We start from the raw sequence: 12,049 nt of genomic DNA on the forward strand, positions 1-12,049 counted from the left end.
CCGTCCGTCCGTCCCCCTCCGCGCACCTGGGCTGGTGGGTGCCGGGGGTGCGCGGGCGGGCGCGGCGGAGCCCGAAGCGCCTGTGTTTGAAGCGTTTTAGGGGCCGGGCCGCGGCGGGGGCGGCGCGGCGCGGAGCGAGGGCGAAGGCGCGGGCGGAGCAGCGCGCTTCGGAAGTTGCGCGTTCGCGGCGAGGCGAGGCTGCCGGGCCGTCGGCGCGGAAGAGTGTGGTCCCTTCTGCGAGGGCTGTCGCTTTGCTCTCTGTCGGCACGTCCTGCAGCCGTGTCACAGCAAAACCCGAAATAAGCTCCGCTCTTAGGCCCGTGCGCACGTGCCTGGGCGCGCTGTGTCCCRTGCGGAGGGGAGGTGGCAAGGGTGTTTTTCGGAGCTTCTCCCCCCAGCGAAACTGGCAGCTGAAGTTGTGTAGGAGCACCTCTGGCGTTCAGTTATTCAAGGAGACATCTTCAGTTTCGCGAGAGTAACTGCCATAGCCATCTTGAATACTCCGCGTATAATAAAGCGGTTTGTGTGGAGAGCTGCTTTGCTGGGCGTTACTGGCACCGTGCACACCTTTATAGTTAGTGATATCATTTATTTTTTCCAGTTACCTCTAAYGACTCTTTCCTGGGGTTAATTTTCGAGACTTCGGTTCTTATAAAGCCCYGTGATACAGAAGTGATAGCTAGTTAGCTGGGAAGTGCTACCTGATCTGTGTGAATAATAAGGCTTTATAAACCGCTCTCTAAACTGTTAGTTTAATTTGCAGTGCTTACAAAAAGAAAAGAAAGAGAGAGAAAAATTSTTCTAAGATGATGTTATTTTTGACGATGCTTAATGAGTGTTGTAACAGAAGGATATCCAACACGTATATAGAAAGCAGTGGTAYCAGCATGGCTTCTAAGCTCAGTGTGACCTTCCAAAATGCTCTACGTGATAAAACACGCATTGAGAACTGCATGCAGTCCCTATATGAAATGAACGACTGTTTCTCTGTACATGGTAGAAAAGAAAAGAGCTTACATCACTAACATGAAAGCTACCTCTTGTTATTTGCAAGTGACCTCAGTAACAAAGTAACTGGCTGGGATGGAGCAATAACAGTGACATTTAACTTTTMTAGAATAAAGTTTTCCTGTGACAGTGACTAATGTCTTTGCTCTAAAAATTAGATTCTTCATATGTTTTTGTAGTTGGTTGTAGTAGCCTGCTGTCACCAAGATTTAATAATACCAATTATCAGTACAAAAGTACTTGCTGAAGAGGTGAAAATGATGATGCCATCATTCTGAATTTCTGCCTGTTTAACCGCATTTAAGTGCGGTCGTCCTTCATCTTAGCAAACAAAGGTATTTTAACACTATACAGATCTGCTTCAGAAGCAGGGAAGTTTGCTTCAATTAGCTGCAAAATGGGAACCTTTCAACGTGTATCTTGATGTGGATGCATGTGTAGCTGATACTGTGGGGGACAACCTGGAAGAGTGAAATTAGATGAWTTGTGGAGTTGCTAACTCTTGTAAATTGTGAATAGTCTATTTATTTGGATATAAATATATTTAAGATCTTGACATGCTGGTGACTTAAGCTGAGTTAACCAGTTTATAGTCACCAGTGATCTCAACTGGTGAGTTTTAGACTGAGATCCCTTGGACTGACTGAGAGATTTATATTTTAGCATGCTTATAAAAGGCCTAGTCCCACTCAGTCAGTAATAACTTTGAGCAGTCAGTAATAACTTTGAAAGACCTCACTTCTATAAAGATTTAAATTCATRCTTAGCCAAGTACTTCTGGATTTCCTTGAGACCACATGCAGTATGTAAAATGGGCAACTGCATAACCGTTTGTGAGATCAGTGGCGAAGTCTGTAGATACCTACTCTTAACAGGAGAACTGTGTTTGACCATGTTGTTTCTTAAAGTCTTCGACATAGAAAGCTGAAATACAAAGTGATTGCATTTTGCAGGAAGGAACTTGTCTGAGCTTGCAAATTTTGCTTGTGAAATGTGCTGGTATAAGTTTTTGAGACACAAGTATGAATTTGCAATGTGTGCCCTCTAAGCCTGAATGGACATTAGATTTCTGCATAGAAACAGAAATTGAGGAAATTAACTACTGTTTTTCATAATAGTTGGGTAAGAGGGTATACAGCTTTCCCATAAATCAACTTGTTGCTTGTGAATGCCATGTTGTCTCCTAATAAACAGGCTTATCGCTCCCAATGACTTTCCCAGGAGATGCATAAGGGTATCTCAGGGTGGAATTATGTCCTCTATATCTGAGTAGCAGAGACTGAAATCCTTAAGCATATTGATAATTTAGTTACTAAAACTTACTTCATTGTTCTTCTTTGTTTTTCTGAAGCCATAAACTTCATCCAGATAATTAATCACTGAATGGCAAAAAACAGCAGAAAGCCACGTTTATTTGATTAGATAGCTGCAGTATAAATATTTGAACCTTAGAGCAACATTGCTTTTTCAAAGCCGACATTTTACATGCTGCAAATGTTTATACAATTCAGTGCTAGGATAAAGCTGTTATGACTCAATCACTTAAGGCAAAATTCTGTTTTCTTCAGTTATCCACTGTAACTGCACAGTAACTCTGTGGGCATCAGAATACAGTATTTTGGAGTTACAGTGACATAACAAAGGGCAACTTTTTTTTTGTTCATAATTCTTATATTAAAAGTAAGTSACAGTTCCTTTCCTTTTCCAGGAAAAGTGATTTTAGTAAATTCTGTGTTAGCAAGTCTCCRTTAAAACATGCTGGTGGATTATGGTCCAGGTAGTTAACATTGCCATTGCTTTCATTAGGGTGATGACTTCAGTGCAAATGTTTACTTTCATTACCTGTTAGTCAGCAAATGTTCTCTCTCCTGATCTGCTGAACCTGCTTTGCTATTTGAAGCCACTGAGCTTTTTTTTTTTTTTATTTATGCAACGATTACTCAACCTTGATTATTCATTTTTTGATGTTGTTTACTTCTTAGTTATCTGTAGAGCTGCATTGACATTGTTACACATTTCATGTTAGCAGTTTCTCTTTACATTCCAGAAGCTGTATTACGGCAACAGTTCTTATGCAAACAGACTCAGGGTATTAGGCATATGTTCGGAGATTAAATTAGTGCATGGATGGACAATACGCGCATCTCAAGTTGCTGCCAAACTRTTTATTGCCTAATAAGTTCTAGCAGGTATTTTATAGCAGTAGCACTTAACTGGTGTAAGATAATTCATTTGTTTACTGCCTCTCTCAGTTGTGAGCTAACATTTTGAATACTGTGTGTTGCACAGGGATACTGGGAAAGTGGCTATAAACGTGGTGATAAAGTCACATGCTTAGATTTGTTACTGAAGTAGGTGTTGTCAACTGTATAAAATCCTATARCATGAATGAACAGAGGCTTTCATTGTGGACTCAAAATTACTTAGGTCCAGATGACTATTAACCTCCCCCCACTTTTTTTGCTAAYATTTCATTAAAATAAGCACTTATTAAGAAGAAACTCGTATCAGCAGAATATCATATAGTTAACACTTATTCACAGAATCCCTGCTGAATTGTGGACAGGTATAGAAGCCATAGGCCAGACATTGCTGTTGTACAAGCAACGTAAACCCAGCATAACTTCAGTAGAGTTACTCTGAATTTATAGGGCTGTATGTGGGGTGGAATTGAGCACACAGCACTTAACTCCTAATTAAAGCTTATAGTATTACTTGAGTAATCAGGCACTCCTAGGATCTCTATGAAAGTTTTTTTGTTTTCTTTTTGTTTTCTCCATTTTCTTGCCGTCTTGTGTGTGGTGTTGGAGCTTGCATCCTCATGTTATGGCTGTCCTATTTATGTCTCAAAGGAAATGTTTTCCAGCAGTGTAGTCCAAATTGCAAAGTAGGATAATTTTGTGGCTCCCCAAATTTTTAAGGACGGTTTCTAAAATGATCTAGCTTTTAATCTTCATTTCAAAGTGAAATAGAAACTACAAAGCATATGTAATTACAATTTGTAGCTATTTTTAGAATCCTTGACATGTTTAGTTTATAATATAAGGATAAAAACAAATACTCTGCACAGAAGTGCAGTCAGGTTTCCAAACCAACAGTGTTTGCTCCAGCTATTCTAAATTTATGTCATAGATGCTTGCATTGGTTCTTTCTTTTTGTTTTGTTTTGTTTTGCTTGGGAATCTATTGGCACTGTATGTATCATGACGTAACTGGTGGGGGTGCAGAGCAAGCGAGACCTCTGCATTGGGCTGTTCCGGCTGCAAGATTTGCTGCAAATCAGATCATATGTCAGCCAGTTTTAATGTCCTCCAAACACACACACACTTTTTTTAACAGGTAAATGAAAGGAAGCGCAGTGGGTTGGCTTGTCACTGTTTTTATACTGTATGGAAATGCTCATGTTTGCTTGCTACAGTGATAAAGCTGCCTTAATAGTTACTTTTTTTCCTTTGCTGCTTTAGAAGATGGTAAGCAGTGAAGTGGTATTAGTTTTCAGGAATTGCAGAGAGGGAGACTGATGGAAACTGAGGTGTTCACAAGTGTTTTGGTCAGAATTGCTGCTTAGCTTTCAAATGATCACATTTATTTCTTTAAAATAGGCTTACGAAAGACATTTTCATGTTCTTTGTTTTTAAAAAGGGTAACGTGTGTTCACTCACCATGTGGCAGCATTTAACCCATATTGTATGCACTGACAACAAGTCACATTTAATGTTTCAGAATGTGCTTTTTCAGCYGTCTAGTACAATAAACGATACTTTCAATGTTGTGTAATGTTACTGTGTCTTTAGCTGTTTTGCCTCAGCGTTACAGAGATACCAGGTTCATGAGTAAGCAATTTTTTTCCCTTCTGAAATAGTTTCCTTAAGGAATAGCTCAGCTCTGAATGTTGAAATGATTTGTGAGAGGAGTTACGAATAGTAGCCACGGACACGACGTGCCGCTGAGAAGTGCGGGGAGAGGTGCTGTGGTCTCTGCTGGCTGAGACCGGAGCTGCTCCTTTGGGGGCTGAGGATGTGCTTAGAGAGACTTTTTTTCTTCCRCCCTCAGAGTTGTCACAAACTTTGCCTATTTTAATCAGCGCATTCTGGCTTCCCTTGGAGTAGACTGTGAGGCATCTGTATTGGTGAGCCAGTACCAGTATTAGCAGCCACAAATATGATAAAACCATGAATCAGGCCACCAAACATTGACTTACTTGATTTCTTGATTTTCCCTTGGGTTTTTGAGCCCTTAGAACTTGCACTTTTTTTTAGACTTTTTTTTTCCCTCCCCACTTTGCAGTGGTAAGCATGCATATTTTGGATTTCTTGGTTTCAGGAGATGGAGCTTTAATCAGAGATCCCGAGACCTGCAGTAAATTGAAAGTTAGCTCCATACAGTGCGTTGTGTGAGGAGTTCCAGCAGCCAGTGGCACTCCTTGGTGAGATACCAGTTGCTCACCATCTGTCTTGTATAAGCCTGTCTTTTTACCTCGAAAAGGAAAAATATTCCAACAAGGTTATTCAGACGTTAAGTGTCTATAACTATGCTTCTTAAAAACTACTTAGCTCTTAATTTCAATATGATATTTGAATACTAATTTATAACAATTGGAAAAGGCTAATGTTGTGATTTATAGAAGTTGAAAGGAATGGTAAACACTGCTCTTCCAATGTTAACTATAGCTTTTCTTCCAGTGTGTAGCTGCTTAGATGAAATCAAGGGTCTGTCCTCCAGATTGTTATGCTGTCACATTGATATATCCTTGAATAAACTACCAGTCTTAGGTACTTCCACATCGGCTCCTTTGCAGTATTCTGTATAAAACTGAACTCGTAGTTAATTAGCAGAATACTTTCTTGACAGTGCGTTTAATGGCTGTGCAAATGCTTATTTTGAGACCATTTTAGAGAAGGGTGTTCATCAGTTCTGAGAAAAGCTGTAAGAAAACTATAAATAAATACTTCAATTAGATTTGGTCTGTTTGTTTGCTTTCCTTCACCCCTCTCCAATGAATTTTACCTCTGTAATGAAAGCTATGATCTTCAATGCATTATTTATATTGACATTAATAGTGATACTTGGATGTTATAATGCCAGTTTGAGAAAACATTACAATTATTGTTGATAACGCTGATCCTCCTAAGTTCAAACTGATCTTAGTGGAGAGAACCATGACCGCAAGTGGTACGATGAAATAATTCACCACTTCTCTTTGTGGCAAGCCTATTAGATAGTTCATGTTATCATGAACGGTACATACCAGGTGTCAAATGACTTGCCAGACACACGGCTTCATTTCTGAATGACTCCTTCCAATTAGAAAGTAGTGGCTTTGAAGGGATCGACCAAGTAATTGGAGTCTCTCACTTCTCCATGCCAGCAAGTGTATATTTGCAAATGTCATTTTTATCTATTTTTCTTTTAATGAGTTGCAAAGTTGCAGATAAATCTTGGGTAAATTTAGAGGAAAAAATACTTTGTGGAAGTTATGGGATTAATGATTTAGCAGTAGGGATTAAAAATAGTCTCAGCAAATTACCCTGTTGATACTGAAGCCAGAATCTGTTAATGGGGTTACAAGAAGATTGGTTTATCAGTCATTTATTTTCTAGGTTGATTAGGGATTATAGGTTGCCATGTATTTGTACCATGAAAGTAAGTAGTGCAAAAGGCTAAGGTTGCTAATATTTCACAGTTTGAAGTTTCATGCACTTAAAGAAAGAAAAGGTACCTGTGGTTCAAACATCCGGAGCTCAAAACTATCTTCTAGGTGTGACAAGCCTCCTCTTTCGGGTTTTAATGTTGTGAAGTGGATGTCTAAGGGGCCAGGGCACTGCAAAGGCATGGCTTGGCTTGTAAATGAGCTGAAAAATAGAGCAAAGGCAATAGCATAATCTGTAAAATTCATGCAGGCCACTTAAGTGCTTAATTTTAAATGTCTGCTGCTGCATTCTTTGCTCTTACGTTTCTTACTGTTTTGGTGAAGATCTTAGTGCATTTTTTAACCACAAAAATATACATGACGTGGGAGGGAGAGGCATGACTGTGCGAAGGTTAAGAAAGTTGTGGTGGTGACCACTGCCCTTTTTCATCGCGGTGTAGAAGGGGGATTAGTCCCCTGATAYGGGAGACACATTCCACGGAGGCCCCCTTAGGCGAAGGGGAGCTGCAGTATGTGATGGACGGCTTTTGTGTGTCGTATTTAATCTGCAAATGAACTCTCTTCGCATGTTCCTGTGCGTAACAAAATCTTTTAATTGCCACCTACACATATGGCAGGTCACGTGTTTGTCTCTAAGTTGGGCATAGCATTGCAAACCAGAACTTTCCCTCCAAATCTTCCTAAAAGATGAGAGTCATGAAGGAGTCTTTTAGACATTTTTCTGATCTGTTGCTATCTAACTCAGGAGATGCTGTTGCTTTCACACCTTTTGCTACTTTGGGCTTGTGTACAGGTTGAGATAGCCTAGTGACATTTATTGGTTTTTCAATACTTGCCAAGTGAAATGCAATGAAGTGGCAGATGAGGAAAACTTCTGCAGCTTTTTAGCTAGATCTAGAGTAGTGGAAAAACATTGGTGGAAAGCCTTCTAACTGTTTTCCTTTCCGTGACTCCGAGGGAAAATGAGGAGGAGAACAAGAAGTGTAAGAGGGGAAGTGCTGAATTGGTTTGAAAGGAGAATGGAAGATATTAGTTAAATGGGTAATCCACAGGGGACTGGCCAGTCTGGCAGGCTGAGAAAAGGGGTCCTCGAGATGTAAGAAATTAAGCTAATTCCTTACCCTTTTTAAAGCCTATCTCCTTTTCTCCCCTTGCAAAAAGCTTGTGAAAGCCTCCTGCGGGCTGAGAGACTGGTGTCCTGGGGTCAAGGCTTGCATCACCAGAGGGCAGAGAAAGATAAATGGTTATCCTCTTAACACTGCTCTTTTGGGTACAGCGTGCGAGTTTTGCAGTTCCCGGGGTGGGAGATGAGGCAGAGCATAATGAGCGATGGTAAAGGAAGAGCTGCCTTGAGCRGGCTGGGGCAGTGGCAGGAGGGCAAACTCTGTCCGGTCTGGTTTGAGTCCGCTCTCCTAGGGCATCGATCTGGACACGCTTTTCCTTCAACCGAACACTGCGTAACCTTCAAGAGTAAAGGATGAAGTGATCAGAAGTGAGAATCTGCTAGCTAAGAGGATGCTAGACGTGAAGCAGATTGTTGCTGTTCTTACAAATTTGTTTTATTCTACTTTGCTGAATGTGTTTTGCTCTTTGGAGAATACAGCAGTATGTAAAAGGCTTAAATTCCACTTTTGCATTCTAATATCCAAAATGAAGTTTCCAGGTGTGGATCGTGGATTATTCCACAATAATTATATTTATCCTGCAATCTTTAGAAAGGAAAATATTTGTATAAGTTTGGGGAGTATATGGATATGGAAAAAATGCATATAAATAATTTTAAAGAGAAGCCATAAAAATACTTTTTAAGCAATCACCCTTGCTTTGCTTTCATGCCTTTAGAGTCTGATGTATTTTAACTAATATAACTCAGAGTTTTCTCCTGCAGGCTTACAGCCACTCTGAGAACTTTGTTGACGAATAGATCACCTTTTGTGTAACTGCACCCCCAAGGTTACACCTTGYGTCTGGGGTAGGGAAGCGGTGCCAAGAGTAGCTAGTTGACTCCTAAAGTCCTCTCAGCTGTTTTGCAGCTGGCATCAGCATCCATCTCAATAGAGGCAGTGAAGAGCTGCTGTGGGCAGCAGCCAGTGTGAAAGCTAGAGAAGAGGAAAACGCAGAAAACGAGCAGGCGATGAGAAGCTGAACACAACTTTAAAAGACGGAAGGATGTAACAAGGCTACCCAGAGGTAACAGGAGAAAAAAAATACATGTTTGAGGAGGATTAGTGGATGTCCAGAGAACATCCATGTAGGGCAGAGAACGGGTTTTCTCTGTACCTAGAGACACTTGGTTTCCATAGATGGGTGTCTTTTGTTCTTCTTTTCATCTGAAGTCACCATGGCAGGAATCTGTCTAAGGTAACAGAAGTTGTGTTGCGCCTTTCATCGTGGTATTTTTCCTTCTGGAGCAGCAAGGCTGAGGTGGCAGCAGTGGAACCCTTCATTCACTGTGCCCGGTATAGAGTTACAGGATTTCACTGCCAGGGATGGCTTAAAACGGTGTAACTAAAATCTTAATTTTTATTTCCTGCAGTCCTTCCTCGTTCTCTTGGGCATCCCTGCAGCAGCACGAGAAGGACTCTGGGAATGCTAAGAGCTGTGTATGAGCAGGATGGAGAGAGAGCTGGTGTCTGTATAGTGTGTAGTGCTTTGTGACACTGCTCCATCACCAAGGGTCCTGTGAAAAATTTCAKTACAAATAATAGTAGGGGGAGTAAGGAGAGGAGATAGGAAACAGGCAGAGAAGAGGGGGGCTGAGCAATTGTTTATGCCGGTGTGAGGTAATGCAGAGGGTTTTTGTATAGTTACTTTAAGGACCTTAACACTTGGATCCCACTGTACAAGTCACTTAGTTTATCATAGATCCTTTTCCTGCCTCTGTCCTCCATATCTGCTTTACTGTGTTTCCTGGCCCTCGTGTGCTTCTGAACATGATACGGTATCAACAGTTAAAACCTGAATGTGGTAGAGACTTGGCATGAGTGGGTAGATGTGGCATGTTGAACATGTGAGTTTTTGGAGGAGGAATATGAAGTGGAGCAGGTTTGCATTAAGGAAATAAGTGGGAGCAATCAGGGTGTTGCAAGGGCATTCTTCTATGAGAAGAATGGGGCTATGTTGAGAAATGAGGGTGTTGGAAGAGGAGGGTTGGAGAACAGCAGGTGGTCTGGTAACAGTCACCTAAGGCAGATTAATTTTTAGCACTGGCAACAAACTTCCCGAGAAAAGGAAGCAATTTCTTATGAATGGATAGAGTTTGTTAGAACTATCTAGGTTTGTCAAAAATGTGTATCAACAATCCCAGACATTTAGAAAAAAGAATATATATATATATGTATATAATAGAGAAGCGTCTTGTTCATATCTGTCTTTGCTGTGAATACTCATGAATCTGACCTGAACGTGCATTATCTCTACATGGCTTTTACCATCACTACCTTAACTCTGATCAAAACTATAGAGGATTAGAAGAAGAAACTACTGCATGACCTCATCGTATCTCCTTAACAGTGCTTAAAATATTAAGCTGTTACGCTCTCTTAAAAAATGACAAACGTTGTTCCTGGCAGGTTCTTTGTAAAACTACTCAGTTTCTTTTAGTAACAGTCATGCTATAAAGCAGACCACAATATGAGGATCAGGTAAAGGTGCATGGGAACACACCTGGCGTCAGCTTTTATCCGACACAAGCTCAGTGCTTTAGACTTACAAAAGACTAACTATATTGTCTTGATAAATTATAACTATTGTCAGATAGTGGCACCCAGTAGCAACRATTATCTAGTTCTGTTGTTCTGGGTGGTGTGCAAACACCCAGAGTCAGTCCTGGCCTTGATTGTATCTTCTGTGTGTGCATATGGTTATATGGATTCATTAATGGGTCATTAAAATTCTTCAGAGCATATCTGCCGTCAAGTTAAATGCTAATAAATGTCTGTTAATTATCATAACCCTCTTTGCAATAACAAGTTATCACAATTACATTTACTGTACACTTTTGGGAGAAGAAGGAAGCCAACTTCAGCATTTGATCCTCAGCTGGCGTTTGACTGTGTAGCTACAACACTTGGCAGAAAGTTGGCAACAGCCTTTCTGGTACTGAGTGCCGTGTGTGCGTTTGCACTGCGGAAGCGTTTTCTGCTCTCSTGGGGGCTGGTATGGGTCTGTGTGGGGAGCACGGCCTCCATCTGGACCATCCCATGGCTCCTGGGATGCAGCGTCGCGCAGGGTGCTGCTCTGCTCGTCCTCTGCAGGAGCCCAGGTGCTTGTCTAGTGCCAGCACATCTGTGTTGTCCAAGGAATTAACCTCCTAATTACCTGGGAAAATGAAGATGACTCATCTGTATGCTGTCCCTCAGGTATCTTTTACAGAGGAGGTGTAAAGTCTGACGGTGAAAAGTCCTGGGAGAGACAGGAGCAACCAGGGAGAAAGTTTGTCTTGCGGGATAGCACGGATGTGTTTGTATGAGTGCAGCGCTTGCTAGGTGATAAGGCCTTATTCATGCACTTCCCCTTCAGTGCAAAGATGCTTTGCCTTTTATGCCAATGGGGACTTTTTGGTTTTCATAATATATTAGTAAGAGCTGTATGGTATAGTTAATATGCACCGATGCAAAACTCACTTTTATGTGTTTTCTGAGCAATGCAGATGGCAGAAAAGTGGTGTCATATACTGTGGACACTTCAATATTTTTTGTARAGTCTACTACGCGCTGGTCAGAAAGTGATGAAAGTTGCATTGCTTTAGGAGCTTGTATCGTTTTGAGTGCAGAGACTAACCCTTGCTTTCAGAGGTGTAAGTCTGGCAGAGTTGGTCCACTCTGTGTGCAGGGCAAATAAGTGCAAATTCTGTGAGCTTATTTGATTTAAAATACAAGCCAGTTGTTAAGACAAAAATAGTACGTGTTTGAAGTTTAGGTACCGGGGAAATYAAGACAATATTGTCTTCGTGCCATCTTCAGGCAGATACAGAGATTCTGTATATTTTTTTAGTTGCTTGAATATGACAAAAGCATGCCTTGTTAAATATTGTTAAAGAAATGGACTTGCTCGATGGAATAGCAGTARGCGTACACTACAGTTAATGCCAAAGGCAAGAATGCAATTTAATAGTGACTTAAGAACCCTGCAGTTGTTCAGTATTTCTGCTTCTCTTGKCTTGATAAAGAACAAAAGATTTTCCTTTTTTAACTGTCTCCAGTTTTGCGGGAGTAGGTTGTTCGTAGTCTTCTATATTTCTGAGGTTATATATTCGCAAGCTTCGTAATGGAAATTTTTGCAAATCTGTGTTCATTTTTGGTAATGTAAACATGGTAGTATATGCCAGTACACATGAAAAAAATATCACAGATTTATTTCTAAGCTATAAAGGTGGATATGTGGTGCTGGC

At 40.9% G+C, this 12,049-nt stretch overlaps 1 protein-coding gene across 2 annotated transcripts in view; it reads left to right on the forward strand.

Annotated features, from left to right (window-relative positions):
• The window catches only part of ZNF516 (zinc finger protein 516), a 102,692-nt gene that overhangs the window by 3,950 nt on the left and 86,693 nt on the right, over positions 1-12,049 (forward strand). Inside the window, exon 1 of one of the 2 annotated variants that reach the window (XM_085323775.1) lies at positions 8,825-8,847. The exons of the other annotated variant lie outside the window; for it this stretch is intronic. The gene's annotated coding sequence lies outside the window, so the exon portion shown is untranslated. Of the gene's footprint in view, positions 1-8,824; positions 8,848-12,049 lie in introns of those variants that run through there. 2 annotated transcript variants of the gene reach the window in all.

This window comes from Rhea americana, unplaced genomic scaffold (genome assembly GCF_003343005.1).
Source record: "Rhea americana isolate MKP2758 unplaced genomic scaffold, rheAme1 scaffold_87, whole genome shotgun sequence".
In the NCBI taxonomy this organism is placed as follows: domain Eukaryota; kingdom Metazoa; phylum Chordata; class Aves; order Rheiformes; family Rheidae; genus Rhea; species Rhea americana.